A 21,430-nucleotide genomic window follows, 5' to 3' on the forward strand; every position below is an offset into this window, starting at 1 on the left:
CGGAAATTGCCATTTAATTTAATTAAGGTGCTCAGCGGTGGGTCTTATAATGATGAGGTTCCGGATAAAAAAATTAGACGGCGTGAAATGTGTCTTACACGAAACTAAATTCAAATTAACAAATTGGCTTTGTTAGTTTTTCTAATTATTGGTGGGTTATATTCTTTCCAACCAACTTAGAGTGTAAACAAATTATTTATATCTAAGCTTAATTTCTTCTTTGTATTGCTTTAGATATTCTTCAATTAAATTGAATTTAATCAAATCATTTACAATTTAAGCAAATTTCTTTCCCTGAACTTTGACTTTAAAGATTTAATATTGAGATTATGTTTTTTACCCTTTTATAATCGTTATTAGATGCGAATCCATGGCTTACCTGAAAAGACAAACAAATAAAATAATACAAATTAAAGAAATATATTTTCAGTCATTAAATCTGGGTTTGTATTTTAAATTTAAAAGAATATGGATTCCGCCCGGGTCATTTTGTTTGCTGCATCCCAAAGGCGAGTAAACCGAAACCGAGCAAAAAGCCTATTAAGTCCACACCCACTCGCTCAAAAAAGGACAAAAAGGATGCGGAAAGGAAAACAGAGAAAAAAAGACTGAAAAAAGTTGAAGAAACAAATACTGGAAAAAAGAACCCTAAGAAGACCCTTATTATTTTTCATGCCGCTTTTTTTAGCAGGCGCTAAAACGTTAGTACCCGTTTGTGAAAAGCAAAAAAAACCTCAGCCGTCACTCTTTTAAGTTCACAATGTATGTTTTAAGCACCAGCGATCCCTTTATTCAGAATTCATTCGGTTAAAACTGTGCTCTTATGTGGAACTCTGTGTTATTACATATTAATCTAGAATACCAACTGTACACAGCTGGTAGTAACCTATTATCAATTTTGCTCAATTCCCAAATGATGAAAGGAATAATAAGCACAGTGCTAGTAATTACCCAGCGAAAAAGATGATATTGTAGGCGAGCACAGACATTTTTAAACGTAATGTTTCGATATCGGAACATAATGCTTTTAATATTTGGCACAGCCAAGTTCTCAGCTGCTAACAAAATCAAATTCAACTCGAAAGTACACAACAATGTGGCTCGTGCCCCGTCATTAATGCGAAAAGAGTGTCAAAACACACAAAGACCTTTCTAAGCTGCCCCCACGGAAGCCCAAAAACCCTTGAGGATGAAAAGCGTGAAACAAAAGCAAACTGTTCCCTCTACAAGTGCCAACATCAGCGGAAACGTCAACGTTTCGACGTCTACGACGACGCACTTGACGGAAAATTTGGCAAGACCTGCCAAATGTGTGCAATGTGTCTTGTGGCACAGGTGCAGAGAAATATGTAACTGCTTAACACTGCAATACTTAAACCAGTGAAATAGTATGGTTCAGTGTGCCAACTGCCAGATACCCATTACTCACATACTCACTCAAATGCAAGAGGCAAAGCAACTGAGTAATAGTTGTCAGTGCATGAGCAGCAAAATCAGTAGCCGAAGCAGGCCCGGCATGAAATTAGAGGAAAGTAGCTAGAAAAGGATGCTCTGCGGCGATGGGCTGCGGTCCTGGCTGGCAGCTACTTTATGCCTTCCGTGCTTCCTGTGTCATGTCGGTTGACCGCAAAATTAAATTACAAGAAAGCCCCAAACGAACAACATGGCCAGAAAGAACGGCTGCAAGCGAGAGCGAGCAATAATGCAGCCAACTAGGGAAGGAAGACAAGGATTTAAAACGTTAAAGTACGACAGCCAAAGTCGGAACAATAACCAAACCAGAAGCCACGGGAGCGGAAGGACTCGACATGGCGGAACAAAGTTTGGGAACTGTTTCAGCCGAACATGGTAATTACGTGTGTCCATGCCAAACTGACCCCTTACACGTCATCGCAACCGACGATTCTGGGCCAATAGTCCGAATTCGGTTTGGGTTTCGGATTCCTCCCACTCCGGGCCGCTCAATTAGCAATTAGTTTTATTTCAATTCAGTTTACTTAAGTACGAGATCCCCACCCCAACCCCGCCCCGTTCTGCCAGTAAAATGGGGATTTGTCTAACTTTTCCAAGTACTTAAGAGCTTAAGGTAAAAAGTTTTTTGGGTCTTCAGTTTTTGCTTTTCATTTAGGTTTTTTGGGTCACAGCTTTGTCAAATGGCTTGTAAGGGTTGTTGGCCAGGTGAGCATAAAATAAGTTCAAAGGTACATACCCTCAAGCTTACTACCTTAATTAGAAAATATGGCGAAATGGTATTATTATTTTAGTTAATTATTGGCTTCAAAAGCATTTCTAAGCTCTCTAACAATGCATCAACTTTTTCAAATCGCGAAAACTGAGGTAGATGCATCAAAGGTTCTTTACCAAGTGCCTTTCCTGCCAAATTTATACATTTTGCTATAAATTTATGGTACTATAAATAACTTGATTGCATTTTAATTAACTGAAAGCGTTTTTATATCTATTGGATAATCTACAGATAGATATCTTTAAATTCTGCACCGGAAGATAACCTTTTTATACTAGCCGAGCACTCCCTAATTGAGTGGGTCCTTGTAAGAGTCCTCGAACAGCAAGTCATCGGTAGTCCACACCCAAAACCCAATCCCATATGCAGATGTACTATATAAGAGGACGGACAAAAGACTCAAGTTGGCCTTCGTCATCGTCAGGGAATGGGAGCTGGGAAGGAATCGAGTGAGCTGGGAGTGTCGGCGCCATCATTCGAAAAAAGCTGCCACATTGTCGCCAATAATTCAGCGACAACGTCGGCGGTCATAAGCGAAATGATTTATTAGCCGCCGAAGGCGAGAGATATCAAGATATATACGAGTATCTATATCGAAGCCAAACCAACTCAACAAGCCGCTTAACGCGTCCCCACGCCTCTTTATCACATCACACATCACATACGGATGGAGTTCTCGATTCTATCGGTATTCTATCGTATCACAGAGATTTATAATCAGTTGCAATCGGAAAAGCATAATGAATATGAAATACTTGTGTAATTAATGGCACTGCGACGCTGTTTTGCTGTTTTGTTTATTTATCTTACTGCCTTCTTTTTTTGTGGTTTAAGCTTTCTGTCTAGTCGCTGTGACATTTTTATCGCCACAAACGGTTTGCATATGCTTAACACATTTATGCGTTACTTGAGATTTGCTAGCCAACATTTACTCGCTTTTAATGAGTGTGTCTCGTGAATGGAAACGAATATCTGGCGCCAGCATAAATTGTGTACGGATGTTTGCTTTTTGTCCTCCGCCTTTTCATTGTTTTAGGCAGTTGGCGCCACAATGTTCACAATATTGAATGAAAAACAAAAGCGTTGTTGCTGATTTTCAATGGCTTTTGGAGTGTGTACCTATTGCTATTCAAATATGTTTTTAGCTTGTAAGCGAAATTCGCGTGGAGTTGGGCAAATACAATATTGTGGTTGTATTTCTTTGGCACACAATAAATATATTATTTGGTTATCAATTATATTATCCAACCACCGGCTAATTTAATCGCAAAATGTAAATATGTTTTCAATTCGCCAGACGCACGTACATTATTTGGACAAACTTTTATAATAGGGATAATTTAATTATAATATTTAATATAGACATTTTGTTATTATTGGATTAATGTGGAGCAATTGAAGGAGCGCTGTTTTATTTCACTTGTGTAGCCCCAATCTTTATTTGGGCTAATGTAATTCACATTTCCTATCGCCAATTATCTGCTAACAAGTGAACGCAATTCACCAATTTCCCTCTAGCTTGGGCCCAAACAAATTTGCACATTTATCGACTGCATAATTTACGAGCCGTCTAATTAACCCAGCTCGCAACTAAAATTTGCACCCGAAAAGAATGTAAATAAGCCGCAATTATGGCTGCTGCTAATTGAAGCAAAAAGTCGCGGAGCAGACGCAGTTTGCCAGGGAATATTAATGCCCTATGCGGAAACTGTGGAAACTGTGGCGCATTGTAAACTAGGTAAATAACCGGCTCACACACACAGGCCCATGAATATTTCTGGGCCATTATAACAATTACTTGCACTTGCCCCTTTGCTGGCGTGGCCCCAAAAAGGAATTAAATAAAAAGTAAAAAGCAAAAAGAGGAAAATACGGACTACAAAAATTAACCAAAAATAGGAGAAAAGTGTACAGAGGGGGGAGTGAGTGAGGCAAGTCAAACACTCAAATGTTGGGGCAAGGCGAAGGCGCTAAAAACCCGAACACACTTTTGTGGGTAATGGGCTTTGGCAAAGACTGCCTGTCGCCCCATTTTCTCATTTTTCCACAGGCTTTTTCGTACCATGCGGCGTATGTGTAATATCGTGCGGTGCAAGTGCATGTTGACTTTGCTTCCCAGTCTGTGTGTATGTGTGTGTGTGTGTTTGTGAGTGTGAACAAACAACATACACACATGAAGACACGTACACACTGACCTACATCGACGCCTCAGTTGATGCCCGCATTTCCTACAAAAACGAATTTTCCTTACGCAATTCCTCCTTTTTTCTGCTATTTTGTTGCTGCCTGCCAGTCCTTTATTTGGAATTTTCCATCTCGATGGAGGTCAGGGTAAAAGAAGAACCCAAACCGAACAACACATTGCAGGCCTCAACGAGTATTTAGTTAATGGAAATTATTAAAATGAAAACTCTCGCCGCAATAACTCAGCGAACGGATGGAGCCGCCTGTGATGCAACTGCAATTTGTTTTCCCTTTCCACAGGCACCCGTCGTTTTCCCCGCTTGACTGCCGTATCCGGGATCCGGGATCCGGATTCACTGACTTGTAACAAAAAAAATATGAATTTTTTATTGCCGCATTCAGTCTGAAAGGAGGGATAATATTGAAAACGGTTTTCGTTTTCACGCAAATATTTCTGCAATGAATTATTCTTGTATTTCATTTTTCCCAAATTCTGTTCCAATATGGATAAGGTTCTTTACGATGTCACCTGTTCGTGCTTAACGGATTGTTCTTCAACTATTCCTAAATGTTTATGCTTTGTGTCACTTGTTAAAAATGCCTAATTTAAATATTTTATTTCACTTAATGTCCCATGCGCTATTTTTCTGTATCTTTTAGTGCTCCTAGTGCTCCTGCAGTTATGCATTCAGTACGCATAAATATAATATAAAAATACTGAAACAAGTTCTAATATTCATTCCAAGCTGAAGCAAAGTCTAGCTTCTTCCCAGGTTGTTCCATGTCAATACAATCTGTTGGCGAAATTCCGGCTAAATACAATATTTTTCATGAATGGCAGTTAGCATTTTTGGCGCTGCCTTTGTTCTAGCCAACTAAATTAGGCGCATGGCTTAGCCATGGCTGTGGCTATCGTGAGCACACATATTTTAGCCAAAATTACTTTGAATATTTTCCTGTCTGCCTCGCAATAAAATGAATCCTAGCGATTGCCATCGAAGGAACGGCGAGAAGAGGACCATTTCAGCCTGACAAGGTCTGGAGTCTCCTGAAAATGATCCCCAGAAAAGCTTTTTGAACATTTTTCGAGGCCATTGCTATTTTTTGTTCGCCGACGTCGTCTGTGTGGCTGTCGTAAACCAGGCGTAGGCTATTAATTTTATCACCGGGCCAGGTAGAATTTTCTAGGACCAGAATGGAGCTACCGCATGCCGTTTTACACGATTCCGGATGGGGTGGGTAATTTTAATAAAATTTTCGTACTCGAAGCGTGGAACTGAAGCTTTTCATAATGTAGATTTTATGCTGATTCAATGTTTTCTTCATTTATTTCGGTTTGGCTATGTGAGTGAGTGGCACAGATTGAAGTTGGGCGTAGCGTTAAATTAAACGGCGGGGGTAACAGAAATTGTTCCAGGCTTATGTGCCGCAGTCAATTTGTGTTAAATTTTATCAATCGCCGAGGGATAGCAAAACTTAAAGCATTAATCTCGTTTAGTACCGCTAAGGTATCTCTAAGATACCCACAGCCCCCGAAAGCGGCAAAAGTTATGAATATTGATAAGGTTGGGTATGTAGGATAAGGTGAACCAATCCACTGTTACATAATAAAGCGTCCTGCCAAGATTGAGTTTGGCCTCATTTGGGATTACCCACAAAAGTCGTCCCGTCTTATCTTAGACCGAAAATTGCTTTTAATATTCAGTCGTAGAAAATTAGCTTGACGTGCGAAATGTTTCAGAAAAGGTCAAAGGTGAGCGAAGCACACAGCCTTCTGGGTAATGAAAAAGGTGGGTCGTACACGCAAATTATGTTACTAGATGTCGTACGGGTTAATTGAATTGCTGCGGAAACGCTGACACGTGTGTCACTGATAAGGACGTTTTAGGAAAGTGCGAAATGTTTGCAAGAGGGGCAAAAGTTAAGTGTTCCTTCTTAGCTTCAAAATATTTACATATGTATTTATTAAAAAAGTTCTTTAAGATGCAATGGCGGCGTTGTACAATATTAGAGGCTGCTGTTTGAAAACACAAAAGTTAGAGCTGTCTAAGACTTTGTAACTAGGTGTGCACCCTGAGTTCTTTATGATGTTGTACACCACCGGTTTTCAATACTTAAAATCACTAAAAAATGTAGCTCTGATTTCCTCCTTCTACTTGAACTGCAAGTCTCAATAGCTCAAGCCATTAAACGACGCCAATAAAATGTGTAAAATCATTATAAACTATGCAAAACACTCAATTGAGTTGAGGGGCGAACGGTTCCAGCACTTGGTAATTACTTGGATCCATTCCAGATTCTCCCCCCGCCGCAGCACTTGGAGTAGTCAGCTTGAGCAGCTGCAGCTGCACTTCAACACTTCCCAGGCATGCAAATAATAAAGAACTAAGGAGCGAGAAAGAAGAGCTGGGCGGGAAAAGCCCGGAAAAGAAAGGCGGGCAGGGAGTGCAAACAAACATAAAGAACAATTACAGAAAAGCTTATCGGCAATTAAAGAAACGCGCCCCACGGAAATGCAAACTCTTCACTGTGCCCCAGGTCAGTTCCTCTGAGTGGAGCCCAGTTTAGTTCAGTTGAGTGAAGTGGAGTGGAGTGGAGTTGAGTTGAGGAGCTCTAATCACTTGGTTGCCATTAATTGTCGCACACATGCGATAATTGTGGCCACATTCATGCAATTCAACTCACAGCACATCGCACTTTTCAATTGTTGGCGACAATTTGCAGTTTATGGCATAATTTATGCAATGTTAACGGCCAGCGAAAAGCGGCGAAACGGGCACTTCTGATGTGACATGTCTGCTGGCAATTTGAATTAAGAGTAGTTTATGTTGACTGGCCCGAGAACAATGTTTCCCATCGCCCTGGAGTTCACTGGAGCGACTGACGTACACATATGCGGATATGTATCATCCATTCACTCTATAACTAGCCCCCCTCGGCTTCCTCTAGATGCTGACAACAAGATGGGGTAATGTTGAAGTGGCATTTGCCCCGAGTAGACGGCCAAACATGATTGATGGACGACTGTGGACGACGAGGGCGGGATTAAGATAATCGACATTTGCATAATATAATTTCCCAGTCCTAACGATCTGCGGGTTAAGTGAATTCGGGGCGTTGCCGTAGCTACACAAATTGAATAAATATTAATAAAGTCAAGAGTTAACGGATGTGTGGTTAAACTAAGTGTAGTTCACTCATAATGGCTGATTGATTGAAATCACTCTTACTACAACCAATTTAGATGGGCATTGGGGTATTTGTTGATTTCGATATATCATGTTCAAAATAAAGTTTACTCAACTTGTTGAATGATGTTTCATAAACGTTTTCAATCAGCATCCATCAAAATTTGAATACTTGAATCACTGCAATTAGCTGCACTTCATTGGAGACTGAGTTCAACACTGCAGCTTATTGATAACTTGGAAGACAATATAAAATCACATGGACAATATACATTTTCATAGCTGAACGTAGATACATGACACCTCCCATCAAGTGATACTAATTATGTTGAACTTTAGGTACATATGTACATATGTCTGCCTTCAATTCGCCCTGTAATACTTTTGAGCAATATGTGCACACCCATTTTGGCCCTGAACGGCGATGGATAAATAGAAATCGATATTTCCTTCCTGATTTGACACCTTCCGTTGTCATTGTGGCAGCTGATGTCCTTCTCGACTGCACTTCCAGGTAGAAGTACTCCGCACACAATTGTCGAGCACAGGCACAACAAGATATGGCCACAAAGAAGGTCCGGGAAAATCAATAGAAACAAAGCCTAAGCCCAGGGTCTTGTGGGTCTCGCAAACAATGGCCACGTACCACAGGACTCAGGCAGATCTTATCCAAAACTCGGGCCAAACGTAGGGGAACGGAAAAGAACGTGTTAATAGATATTAGGCTGGTTGTTTGTTGTCCCTGTTCTGAGTACAGGAAATCGGGGCGTGACTGAAATCTCAAAATGCTGTTTTCAATCCCACCGAAATTCTCAGTTTTTTTTTTATTTTTGTGAATCAAAGTTGTTAATTTTACCATACACATCTGTATGTCGATGGCATGCGTAATTACTTGGTTATGAATTCCCCCAAAAGGGTCAGAATTTCTAATGTCTTTTGCAAGATAACCAGTCGATAGTCCGGCTGTTCCGGCTATTCCATTTAAAAAGCGCCACTTAAATGGAGATTCGAGTTGTCTATTTTCGTTGCCCACCAAAAGTGCATTGACATTGCCACATTGCTAAATTCATTGGCAGCCCATGCCAATTTTAATTCGTCTTTTTGCCTCTGTTGCCTCATTTCTTTTTTTCTATTTTTACTATTTTTTATTTTCCCTGAACCCGCATTCGTTTAGCTCTCAAGTGACGACAAACGACCGAATGCCGAATGCCAAATGCCAGCCGTAGTCGGAGTCAGCGGAGTCAGCTTCACTCTTCGTTCCACTAAACTGCCTTAAATGCCGCGTGACGCATAGAGGCGATTCAATTCTTCTGCCCCTCATTGAAATACCCTATCTGGGGAACTCTTACAGGCTCTGTGGACTTGGGAGTTGTTCATAATCTTCACCAGCTCGACATTTATCCATGGCTTTTCAATTTGTTTCATTTGGTATTAGTTCAGTATGGTATCGTTCAGAAAAGTAAGCTGACATCATAGTATATAGTAGTTTAGTATAGTATAGTTTGGTATTCAGGAATGTAAGGCACACAAGCACTTATGGATATTAGGAAGTTACAGCCGTTTTAAATAATTGGAATCCAGCAAATGCAGTATCTAATATCTAAAAATGAAAGCAAACCGTTCGTACGTATAGGAAACTGTCGGAAGAATGCTTTTAGAAATATTATTCCAAGAGCGATGATCTCCTTATAGGGTATCTGCATCAGTAGATCTTTTTCAAACTTTCTTTCCCCTTGGTGTTGTCTGTGTTTTATATATTTTGCATGTCTCCTGCGGGGCCTCAACGCCTCGTTGGCCGCCCATTTGTCCAGTTCTCCGCCTCCTCAGTTCCCCAACCCAATGACAGCCCATGCCAACCCATCCAAACCCATCCCACTGTCATTTCTATCTCCATTTCCATTTCCAGTTCCAGTAACCCCAGTACGCATTTTAAAACTGCAGCAACAAACACAGCGGAATCGCATTCATATTCATGTGACAATTTGCATGAGATACAATGAGACCATAATATGAGTAGAAGTCAGAAGAGCTCTATTTTTGTTGCCCATGCTGAAAAAGCAATTTTTTCTAATTTATGTGGCCGTTTAAATAAAACGAAAGCGGCGAATCCACTTTGCTGAATGGGCAAAGTTTTTGGCACCAATACACGAATTGTTTGTGGCAGATTAAGAAAGACTTGTTTGTGTGTGGAAGCACCAGTGTATATAAGGAAAAAAACTTTGGTTGATGACTGATAAGCAGATTTCCAATATGGAAAAGTCGAAAAACCATGACACAACACTGTTGTGCTTGTAATAAGCAAAATACAACGAGAGGGCTAAAAATTATTTAGCCATAAATGGAGGTGCATAAACAACATGCCCCAGTTCTTCGGTTTTTCAGTTGGAAAAATCGAGAGAAGAGAATAGGCAAATCGAAAAGACAGAAGCTGCTTCCGTTTGGTCTCAATTGCATTTCTGTGTTCTCATGTGCGGTCCATGTACGGTTTTGGGTCGGTTTGGTTTCCCCTGCCTCCGATTTTGTCAACATATGTTCAACATAATCACAAACAAGCAGGGGTATTACTTTAACACAAACATCATCTTCGAAGGAGAAAGAGGAAAAATCCAACGGCCAAAGGAGTGGAACCCGAAATTCAACTTGCTGCATTTGAAATTGTATCCGAGTAGATTCGATGAGTTCGAATTGAAGCCCCTTCGGTTTGCGCAGTGCCTTTGTTTTCGTACTGCTTGTCGGCCACTTGAGCGGCTTATGCTAAATAGGCAAACACATTTTTGTAACAACTCTGGAAAGTCTGGTGAATGTGTGGCATCTAGGAGCTGTCTAAGTGGTCCATTGGCCCATTCGTTATGGGGCGATGAAAGTTGGCTGCACTTCTGGAAGTTGCGATGATGAATTGTTTGAAGCACTGGCGGCCGGCAGCTGCTGATGGCCTGTCGGTCGAGATGAAAAGATGAGTGGCAAATGCGATTGAACCATAACAGATAGTCGGATACCCGAGCGTGAGTTTCTGGGGATCCATTAATGGATTTGGGACTATAAATACAACTGCGTCTTGGTATCTATCTGGGGAATCGTTTGATATTTCCATATAAATAGCCCTACAAGCCCACTATTGACATTTTGCACCGCTCGCTCAAACGAAGTCCTCGGTCAGCTCGATTTCTCGAAACGATTTACGACTTCCGTGAGGCACTTTCAGTGGCCAATAGTATGCAATCGGCATTCACGGTGTGCCTCCGATTTAAATATACAAATCCGCAGACATACACCTAAACGTCTAGAAGCCTGTGCGTGTTTGATATGCAGTTCATGTCTCGGATGTCTGCATTGATTGAAATTGCAAGAAGTATCCAAGCGGTAGCAGATATATACAGAGAAGCCTTCCGGGGATGGATTTCTTCAAAGGAAAATATGCAATTAAAACCGTTCACTTACAATGGAAATTACTGATCACTTACTGACTTTAAAAATCGAGTTAACAAAGTACAGAAATATTATCATCGATTTTGCTGCTAGCACTTAACAGTCCGTGCCGCATAAGCTCCACTGTACCATCAGACATATCACAAACAACTCTCGCACACTGAGAATGTGAGTTTAGGGGAGGGCATGGGGTTAAAAGAAATTGTGATTTGAGATGGGGTGAGGTGGTGGTGGTGGTGATGGAAGCCCACTCAATTCTGTATGGGAGGTCCAAGAAGAAGCTAATCTGATTTATCAGACTGAAAATAGATTTGTGCAAAAAGAAAATCCAAAGCGGATGAGGAGAAGATATTCCAATGAAAACGAATCCTTAAGATTAAAGCGGCGTAAGTTGCTTTACTTTGGAAAGGAAACCATTTGAAAATTTGAATACTCCACGACTGGGCGTGAATAATATCGAAAAAACCAGCATAACTATCCTTCAACTAAACCGAATAATTAAGCCTCTTATCTAACGGGGAGGTCGTTCCACAACTAGTTAAATTACTCCAACACTTCAGACGCAGTACAGTCATTAATTTGAGCTAATTTAATATGCCCCCTGTAAAAAGCCACACCCAATTAATCACCTATATAAACCCATCATAAATCAACAAGCAAAAACCCTAGTAAGGATATATAAAGTATTTCTTGAGTTCAAGTGCTGGGAAACCCTAAAAACATGTTTCGGTCAATAGCAATTCCTTACTTTACTGCTGCCACTTTTTTCACTTTTCTTGTCGCTTCCACTTGAGCAATTAATACGTGAACAAACTGAACAATTTGCCAGAGATGTGGTGAAGTGGGTGCTTTTCTGAGGGGCGTCGTATGAGGGAGAAACTGCGTCTAAGCCGAGTGCAAAACAGTGTTCAAGTGATGTATTGTTACCAAAAAAATACTAAGGGAGAGTGCTGACCCGAATTCGATATACCCTGTAGGGCAACATTTTACGGAAATTAAATTCTTGGATACCCAGATGAGAACCAAACTAAAAGTAAATAGGTATTAAACTTCGTTTGGAAACCAGTGAATAAAAACCAGACAATATTTACATTGCTGCTATGAATGTTTATTTGACTTCAGCCCATTCTACTGATTTATATAATATCGAAACCATCATACCCCACCCAGTAGCGTCTAAAGGGAAAGCAGCGTCATAACAGTTGGAGTGTGCAAAGACTTCAGATTTTTCTCATCTTTGGCTTCTGTTTCCAGCGTCTGCCGATGGATTATTTTTATCACAGCTCGCAAACACCCCACATAAAGAATGAAACGAAGAAGTTGTACAAAAAAGGAAAGCGAGGGGAGACACACAGATAGAAACCATAAAGCGAAACATTTTGCGATTGCGAAACCCAAACACGCCCCTCGCATTGTCGCTCAACTTGATCTACATACATATGTATGTATGTACATGCATGTGTAGGGTAGACAATTGGAGTGATTGTAATTATCACTGTCAGTATTGCGGCGATGACAATGATTGAGTTTAGTGTTGTAGAATGGAATATAAGGCATTTTACGCAGCATAATGAATTGTTGCTTATTCCTTTTTTTTTCAACGACTGCGAGTGTAGATGTACTTAGAAGAGTACAGCATTGTCGAAAATCTGCTCATATTACGGGCAACCAAGCGGAAATCCTTTATGCCCCACCGCTCACCCATCTCGAACCCACCAGCCCCCCAAACCAACCAACCTCCCCCCACCCTCGCATAATAAATACTAACGGTTTTGCCTGGCTTTTCCAGCCAACTCACATTTTTGCAGCTCGTTAAATAGGCGACAGTCTAGAGGAAAGTTGCCCCTTTTCCCGCTTTTAGACACTCTGCATTCATAGTAAGTCCGCAGTCCGTAGTCCGCAGACTTTTAGTTGCTTGGCTTGGGTTGCATTGTGTGAAAAAGTTTTAATTGGATGCTTATTACACAAATTTGCTCGTTTTCTTTTCTGCCACACACTTTTTTCATTTGGTAGTGGAAGCTATGTGTATTTGTATTTGTTAGTTAGAAGCCAAGCGGGCATAAAAATGTTAAAAGTGAGTTTTAATGTTTTATTGCGGCCCATAAAGATGTGGAAAATTTCTGCACATCATTTTCCAATTATGCAAACCGATTACTCCCAAGTCATAACGTAAATCGAGTTATGTACAGAATAATGCTAGTAAAGTTCAAACACTTCGCAAAAGGCATGGCATTATCCGCATATTTTATGCTACAGAATCTGAATCTGCATATGCATGGCCCTTTAGCGCTGCTCGGAAAATCCGACTTGCATTTCAATGTAGCACGATTTTCTGCACAGAAATGATAATTCAGCTTGGCTCACTATTCTCCTATCGTTGGCAGTGCATAATGCTCAGCCCAAAATAATCCAATTAGCCAGGACTTAAATGCACGTGCTGCTGCAACGACGAAATGATTGCAATTAGTATTACAAAACGCTAATTGCATTTTACATAACGATTGAATTGAATTTCTAATTGCCAATTGCTGCGGCACAATGATTTTGCACATAAATGAATAATTCTAAATGGATTTCGAAACGCCAAGAGTGGAAAAACAGACGAATGGAAAATTTGTAAATGCCCGCGGCGCACATCTGTTACCACCACTGACGAATAGAATTTTGCTAAAAATTAGTGATTCCATTCAAACAATTGAATGTGCAGTTTCAGGCATCGCATATTTCGAAATATTTCTGATTTCCGACACCACATCACGTTTGGAATGCTAGAAAATGCTAAATATACAATATTCGTTCGAAATAATCAGGATTATGATGCAAACGTTTAACGCTTTTTGAACTGCCTTTGGGGTATAGAAAGCAACAAACATAGAGGCTCTTTTATCTACCTGCATTGCCATTTAAGATCATAAAGGGCTATCAGCTTACAGCACTTTCAAAACATCAGAGCTGGCTTTAGAAACTCCATTAATGGTGAATAGATGGTGGCTACTTAATGCCCTTCAGATACATTTTAAAATGAATTACTTTCTGTTTAGATTTAAATTGTTACATAGCTATGTGTCATTAATAAATTTGTATTTACGCGAAATGTTCGAACAACCATCGTATTTAAATTTGAAATATACCACATTTATATATTACCAAAATATCTACAACGCTTAAACCAAATTTTATTCAAATTTGAATGTCGTTGACCGTAAATAATTTGATGTATTTTACTTTATTCTTACGTGGGCTCGTGGATACTGCCATTTTTATTAAAAGTACTTAATAAGTGCCCAAAAACCAAATCTTTGCCATAAGCACCTTACCCAAGCACGTACAGGAAATTTGAAGCTGCCGAGACACGAAAACCAAACCTGTTTTTTAACCGAGAAAAAAGGGGGAACGGCGCGGCAGGCGGCTATCAAAAAACTTTTATCACAAAGAAAAGCTAAACCAGTCAACGGGTTTATTTTGGGCCTCTGTGGATGGCTAATTTGTCCAGGGGTTCCGATACTCCAGACGCTGCATCCTTGCATGGAAGGAGAACCGATATCTGAGCATCATCTGATTTGCAGGCTGACCACTTTTTTGATCTTTTGCGCACGAATTAACTTCAAACAGGCGTGAATAATGCCCAGCTGATCTTTTGTCTCTGGTTTTTTAGGGAATCTGCGATCTGAAAATTCATTTGCCCCAGTGCGAGCGAAAGATGCCACATTAAAGTGCCGCCTGACTACCCAGCAGCTCCCCCGGATTTCGCCCATCGACAACCAGCTTTATGACATGTGCGGTCTGAGTTATGACCGGCTCTTGATTTTTTGCGGCATGTGCGGAGCTTGAATTTCTGTATGCCCCCTGCCAGCCGCACATATATTTCAGATGGCTGATAGTTTAATTGGTCTGGACTTTATGTGCTTTGTGCTTTGCGGTTTTGTTTGCCCTCGTCTCGGCTGTTTTTGTGCCTCTTTTTTGCTTTTCTCCAGCAGCTTCTGGTCTTAGACTGAGGCGTAATGAAGACGTCACATGGCAGGCATACTCATATTAATGCTAATTGATTATGCCAAAGTTCCTGAAATAGTTGGGCGGCTCTGGAACTTATCGTGATCGTGCAGCCAAAACAATTAAGGGAAAATTCTTAGCTATATCAATGTTTGACCCAGAGAAATCTTGAAATATACCAAAAAGCCCACACACCCGGTCACAGCGTTTGAAACAATAAATAGCTTAGACTTGGGTATTAGTCACCTACTAAATCATTAGCACGATCACAAAGATCACAAAGAGCTAAAGGTAATTGAGACATTTAAGGCACAACAGGGCCTCTATTTCACCAGAAAGATTTAAGGCCCATGGATTTATAATCTTGTGACAAATCTGTTAAAATAGCCTACCAAAAATTCCCAATAAAATCTAGAAATCCCACACTCAATTAAATTGATTAACGCTGCCATAAAACGAAAACATCAAAATGTAGGGAACGGACAAACAAATCTTTGCTAATAAAACGCATAAGCAAAAACAGAAATGGATTCATGGAGTAAACTTTTTATGGTCCGAATGGCAGTCTAGCTGGTAACGACAAGTGTTTTGCAGTTTTAATAGAGACATAAAACAAGTGATATAAATACGGGAATTTACTATGCTGTTCCTTCCCCTGTAATTTGGTAAATAAACCGAGACCACAAGAAAAGTGGGACACAACGAATATATATGCGGAAAAGGCGCCATTAAAATCTAAAACAAAGCATTTTCATTGTGGTTGAGGTACGGGTATAAATTTCGGAAAACATTCGGCCAAACAAAACAGAAAAAGTCATAAATAGTTTTCATTTCATTAGCTGCGCTTTGTGAATTGGACCGAAATCCAGGCAACCACTGCAGCAATTATGAAAAATGAAAATGCAAGCGTACTGAAATAATAAACATTGCCTTTTGTTTACTCAATCAGATAAACCAAAGAGTCCAAGAAGAGTGCATAAACAAAAGCAAACACCTGTAATTGAACTTTGGACCTTATTTCAAATTTGCGTAAACAATTGCAGAGCGGACGTCACAACAATCACGAAATCCTCCAGCCACAATTTATTTAAAACTCAAACATACTCAAACAACTCGAGCCACTCGAATGCGGTATTTAATTAATGGCTTTTTATCAAGACTGAATAAATATTCAGTGATTTAAAATTTGCATAAATTGAAATAAATAAAACCAAATTAGAAAAAATACGGCATTTCAACCAGCCAGAGCATTAAATATTCAGAGTAAAAGTCAACGATTTTGTTTATGTTCAGCTGGCAGATAGTGTTTACACATTTGTGGCTACTTCAGAAAAGGCACAGGCCCTGCGAAGATGGCTGTCAAATAAAGTTTACACTTTTACTGGCATTATGATATGCCACAGGCTATAAAATCTGGAGCTGGAATTTGAAAATGTGGCCGAAATAGAGAAAAATTATAGAAAGCGCTACTGAGATAAAACTGTCTAGGAACTTTTATTGGCCAGTCAACAATTGTTTCTTTGAGCAGTTTTAATAAATACGTACAAAGATTTAAATTACATTTTTTTTTTGTATGTCATTCTGTATGGCAAAAAAAAATGTATTTAAGCAACATGTTTAGCATTGGAAAAAGCAAGTGTGCACCGAAAAAACTAGGCTGCTTGAAAACCAAACCATAAATACAATAAATTCTTAAATACGTTAAATCCTGTGTATGAAACAGTTTTTCCTCCTGACATACTATTAAAGCATTTTTTCTTCCCAAGTAATATAACTGGCCTAATGATCTGAAAGAAGGCAATAACTGCTACTCAAATTGAGCAAGGAAGGGCAATTAAAAATAGCTTGCAATTTATCAAGCCAAGTACCAAGAGTTCAAGTAGGCTGAGAACAAAATACTCCCATCGCGACCGAGTAATTTATATTCAACTTGGCCCATTAAGGATACAAATCTGAAAGAATCACCGAAATGGGCCGCCCTCGCATCCGAAATAATAGAATAATCTGTCTGTTTTCCATTGGACACGCAACCTCATGAGGCTCATTTTCATGTTCTGCCTTTCGCCGCACTATTCATTTAAGCATGTTTTTCGTTTATAGCGCGTACAACTAATTAAGCTATTTTTAAAGGCGGCGAATTTTCCAACGCACGCACAGCGCATTGGCAGGGGGCGTGGCCACGCCCTACTCGTCACTATGTCTGGCTAGATCGCGTGCGGAAAAGAGGGGAAAAGGGAAAGGGGAGTGGCGGGCGCGGCAGCTGCGCTCAATTAATGTCATTTTCGCTAGCCATTTCAATTTGGAATACATTTAATACTCACTGCAGACAGCCTCGCCGAAAGCAAACCACAAATCTTTTGAATATCTATATCATAAACACTGTCATTTGACATTGAACTCATGCTAGAAGTCACGCCCACTTGGCTTCTTTTCGCTTCTTAGAGACTCAACGAATTTGTTTCTTGTTTAATTAATGGCCGCCAAAACAAAATTCAAACACTTTTCAACAGCCACACATACAGAACTCATCAAGACATGTACTATATTGAATTTTTTTGTTTTTTCGCCTGCAATTGGCAATTTATGGCCTCCTTCAACATTTTATCGGGTCTTATTTTAGACGTGACTGGCACGAGCTGGATTAGTAGTTAAATATATCCAAAGTACGTATATATGAGCAACGCGATACGGCAAAGTTGAAGGAATACCGTCTGACCTGGGTTTATGTGTCCCCAGGGTAGAATTTTATGCGCTGTTTTTCCTCGGTTTGGGTTTTATGGCCGACGATGCACTTTACACCTCGGCCATTAAATCATTCATTAAAAGCGAGGGGAAGCCTTATTAGTCCTACAGATTAGACAAATTTCAATCAACCACGTCAAAGATTTATGGGCGAAATTATGAGTAGTGACCTAAATATAGGAACCAGAAATACATAGTTGTTTATAAACTTTATGTTACAGATTAGACTAATTTGATTAGGGTGCGCGTGTCGAAAATTTATGAATAATAACAGAAGCACAATCCCTACAAGCAAAACTTTACAATGTTAAATATTTCCCATTCTGGACGAATTTCTTTAGCACCTTGCGTTTGCGTAAACAATTTCTGAGTTTTGAAGGCGCCAACCGAAAGGCTGTAAACAAAACATTTTGTTTTGTCTAATTAAAGCTCACAAAAATGGGTATACATTTAGGAAGAGTTCTATATTAGAAAAGCCTTCTATATATCGCTGGGAAACACTCCAGCGCATATTTTTATACGAATATACAGCAAACACCGAGCTAATAAATTTATTGATGCGCCGTAAAAACAAGTTTCGTACGCCCCAAAAAATGTATGAATGGTAATTCCAATAAAAACACAAACGCAAATATAAATCATTAAATACAGCATTTCGCCAATGGGTGTGCTAATTTGCATTGGCGCCAAGGGATGGAAGAATTAAATAATGTTCTACGCTTTGGGAATTAATTAGGGGCTTTGGAGCTTACCTGATCTTGACAAAAGTATCCGAATCCGATGATACCGGCGATGGCCAGGAAGAGACAAAACACAATGATTGTTCGGATTTTGGAGCGCGGTTCCATTTTCTTGATTTCATAAACTCCACTGGGTAGCAATAAGGCAAAATCACTATCGACTTGAACAGATACGTTCTTATGCATATCCCCGGGCATGTTCCATTCCCCTGGCCTCCCTCGAAAGTCGCACTAAAGGTCCATCAAGGTTCCACCCGAGTGGAGTATCCGTATCGGCCTACCGCAGCTACAACCAGACGCGAATCGGAGGCGAGGCCAACTCAATCATACTTCAGGCGCTGCCCGATAAGAACTCTGGAAATGGGAACACCTTCGCCCATCGTACTTGGCGCGGAAATGGGATTTCCTTGTCTCTAGTTTTTCAGTGCCTGCAATGGAGTAAGAATGGAAAACTGTTAGAAACCTATTAGTTTTGGGAGCACTACAAAGCAACACCGTGACCGATTAGTTACCACTTGACCATACCGATAAGGCGGTCTGTCAAATTGTCTATCCCTTATCTAGCCACTTATTTAGGAGCTGAAAGCTCTTCAAGTGAAAAGCAAAAATAGTTGAAGGGAACTTAATTCTGTGGCTGACTGATAAGAAGTTCACATAGAACATAGTTCTCATTAAAGCGCACAAAGTTTATAGTGGACTTTCTATTTTTTGTTAGGGTCAAAACTGATAACAAAGGGGAAGTTGATTTATCGTTTAATCTGGCGCTATTTTAATTGCATATCTATTAGTAAATATTGAAGACCGGACGCAAAATTCTGGGCGTGGCAGTTTTTCGCGGTTTGTGTCCGTTAGATTGGACGTAGCAAAATGTTTTTTGGCTAATCAATAGAATGCGGGCTTTACAGTGCGGGGGATAGTATATGAAAACAAACTTGCTCTGGAAGCTGTCAGCTTAATCTCAACTTTCTAGCTTTTATGGTTCCAGATTTCGAGGCATTCATACGGACAGACGAACGGACGGACATACGGACATGGCCAGTTCGAATCGGCTATTGATCCTGATCATGGTCGGAAAGGCCTCTTTCTGCCTTACATACTTTTCAACGAATCTAGTATACCCTTTCATTCTACGAGTGGGAATATCTTATTTTATTTGCGTGGGAAATCTTCAGTTTTATATGGCACGAGCAAATGTGATTTGTACAGCGAAACGATAAAAGTCATAAATCAGATATGTGTACATATGCACACACAAGAGAATAGGTGAGCCGAATGCAATGCATTTGGTATACCCTTAATTTAAAAAATAAAACGATTATTATTTAAAGTCATGATAAAATGCACATACAGGTACAATTACTCAATTAACAATAACATGTTTTAGTTTGAAAATGATTTTGTACACGATGACATTTAATTTAATATTTCAACTTTCTAGTAAACATTGTCATACACAAAATTGTCTCAGAAAATTGTCAATAGTAAATATACGTTTTTATTACATTTGATAACGACGCAACATATAATAAGCAGCCTTTGTTATATGTAGGGGTACCGCAGATATCAATTAGATTGTTATCATAAGTCTCTTTATCTGGGTTTGATATTACTTTTTATATGTGATAAGTCCGCTTGGAAATAATAAATATAATAAATTGGCTTCACGTAGGGTATTTAAATGTAGAAACACCAAACTAAACCGACCGGAGATAGGAAGTCCGAGTGACGCCTAGGCAAAACTGGTGCTTTACATTCAAGAAGGCGATTCAATTTAGCGATCTTTGCTTCTGTAGCGATCACAATTATTGTAAACAAATGGAAAAGTGGCTCATTGGCAAATTGGAAAACAAAGAGTGACAAGAAGAACAAGGCAAATGTGGCGAAACATGTTGCCAGGCAACAATAACAAAGAAGCGGGCATGCTGTTCACACATGGTCGTTTAATTCACTTCTGTGTACTTTAAACTATACTTAAACCATGCTAATTGTCTGCACAACTGATTAGGTTTTTCAACGCACTGACGTCAGGGCAAAGAGTATAATTATAATAACATTTAGCAACATTGCATACAAAAAAAGAAGCATAGGGGAGCAACAAAAACAGAGAGAGGGCAAAAATGAGGGAGAGAGAGAGAGGGCAACCAGACAGAGCGAGATGCCAAAGAACAGCTGTTCTTCTTGCCAAATGCGAAATGGGCAATTCAAACAAATTTAGCCAGATTTCACTCACTTTTCACTTGCCAAATGGCGTGTTTGTTCACTTCTCACGATTTTTGCACAGTCACACGTTTATTTATTTACATTTCTCTGCGTTTTAGGCGTTCGCACGCTCAATTACCGCGCTTTCCCTTTTGTGCCACACATTCTGTGACAGTCACTAAAAAGCCCGCAATTCGCGCTTTGGTGTGTTTTCAGCAATTCCAACGATCGTTTTCCCTGCACTTGCACTGCTCAACAGCTAATGTTTTGCAAATTGACACTTTTTAAGCGTTTTGCGTGTGTTTATTACGAATTTTTTTGGCAAAACTACGCGGTGCCAGCGTCAGCGTCCGTATTCTTCAAAATCGGCGAATGAACTGAACAAAACGAACTGCGCAAGTTGGGCAATAGGACCAGCTGATCGCGCTGCCAGACTGTTGCACGGATACTTGCTGCAAGAGTCTGGCAGCACTTCCAACCATCGATAAAAACTGTTGGTGACGAATATTCAAGGAATTAACTCTATAATTCCGCTGAAAACGCGAATCAATGCATACATCAAATAATAGGTTAACCAATTAAAAATATTTATTTAAGTTAAGTTATAAATATCTAATAAATCAGATGAATTATTTTATTTCAAAAACAGGGTGCAAGGCTTACAAAATAAAGAAACAAATTCCTTAGACAAAATGTACATGATTTATATTCCATTT

General features: G+C 39.8%; 1 long non-coding RNA gene across 1 annotated transcript; it reads right to left on the reverse strand.

The window, feature by feature from the left end:
* Positions 1 to 311: 311 nt before the first annotated feature.
* LOC113563765 lies at positions 312 to 21,128 on the reverse strand. Its single transcript, XR_003407623.1, has 3 exons — positions 20,746 to 21,128; positions 18,528 to 18,943; positions 312 to 379 (listed from the first exon to the last, which is right to left on the reverse strand). It is a non-coding gene; the product is annotated as an uncharacterized LOC113563765 (long non-coding RNA).
* Between the last annotated feature and the right edge of the window lie 302 nt (positions 21,129 to 21,430).

This window comes from Drosophila erecta, unplaced genomic scaffold (assembly GCF_003286155.1).
Source record: "Drosophila erecta strain 14021-0224.00,06,07 unplaced genomic scaffold, DereRS2 tig00000000-arrow-pilon, whole genome shotgun sequence".
Classification (NCBI taxonomy): Eukaryota; Metazoa; Arthropoda; class Insecta; order Diptera; family Drosophilidae; genus Drosophila; species Drosophila erecta.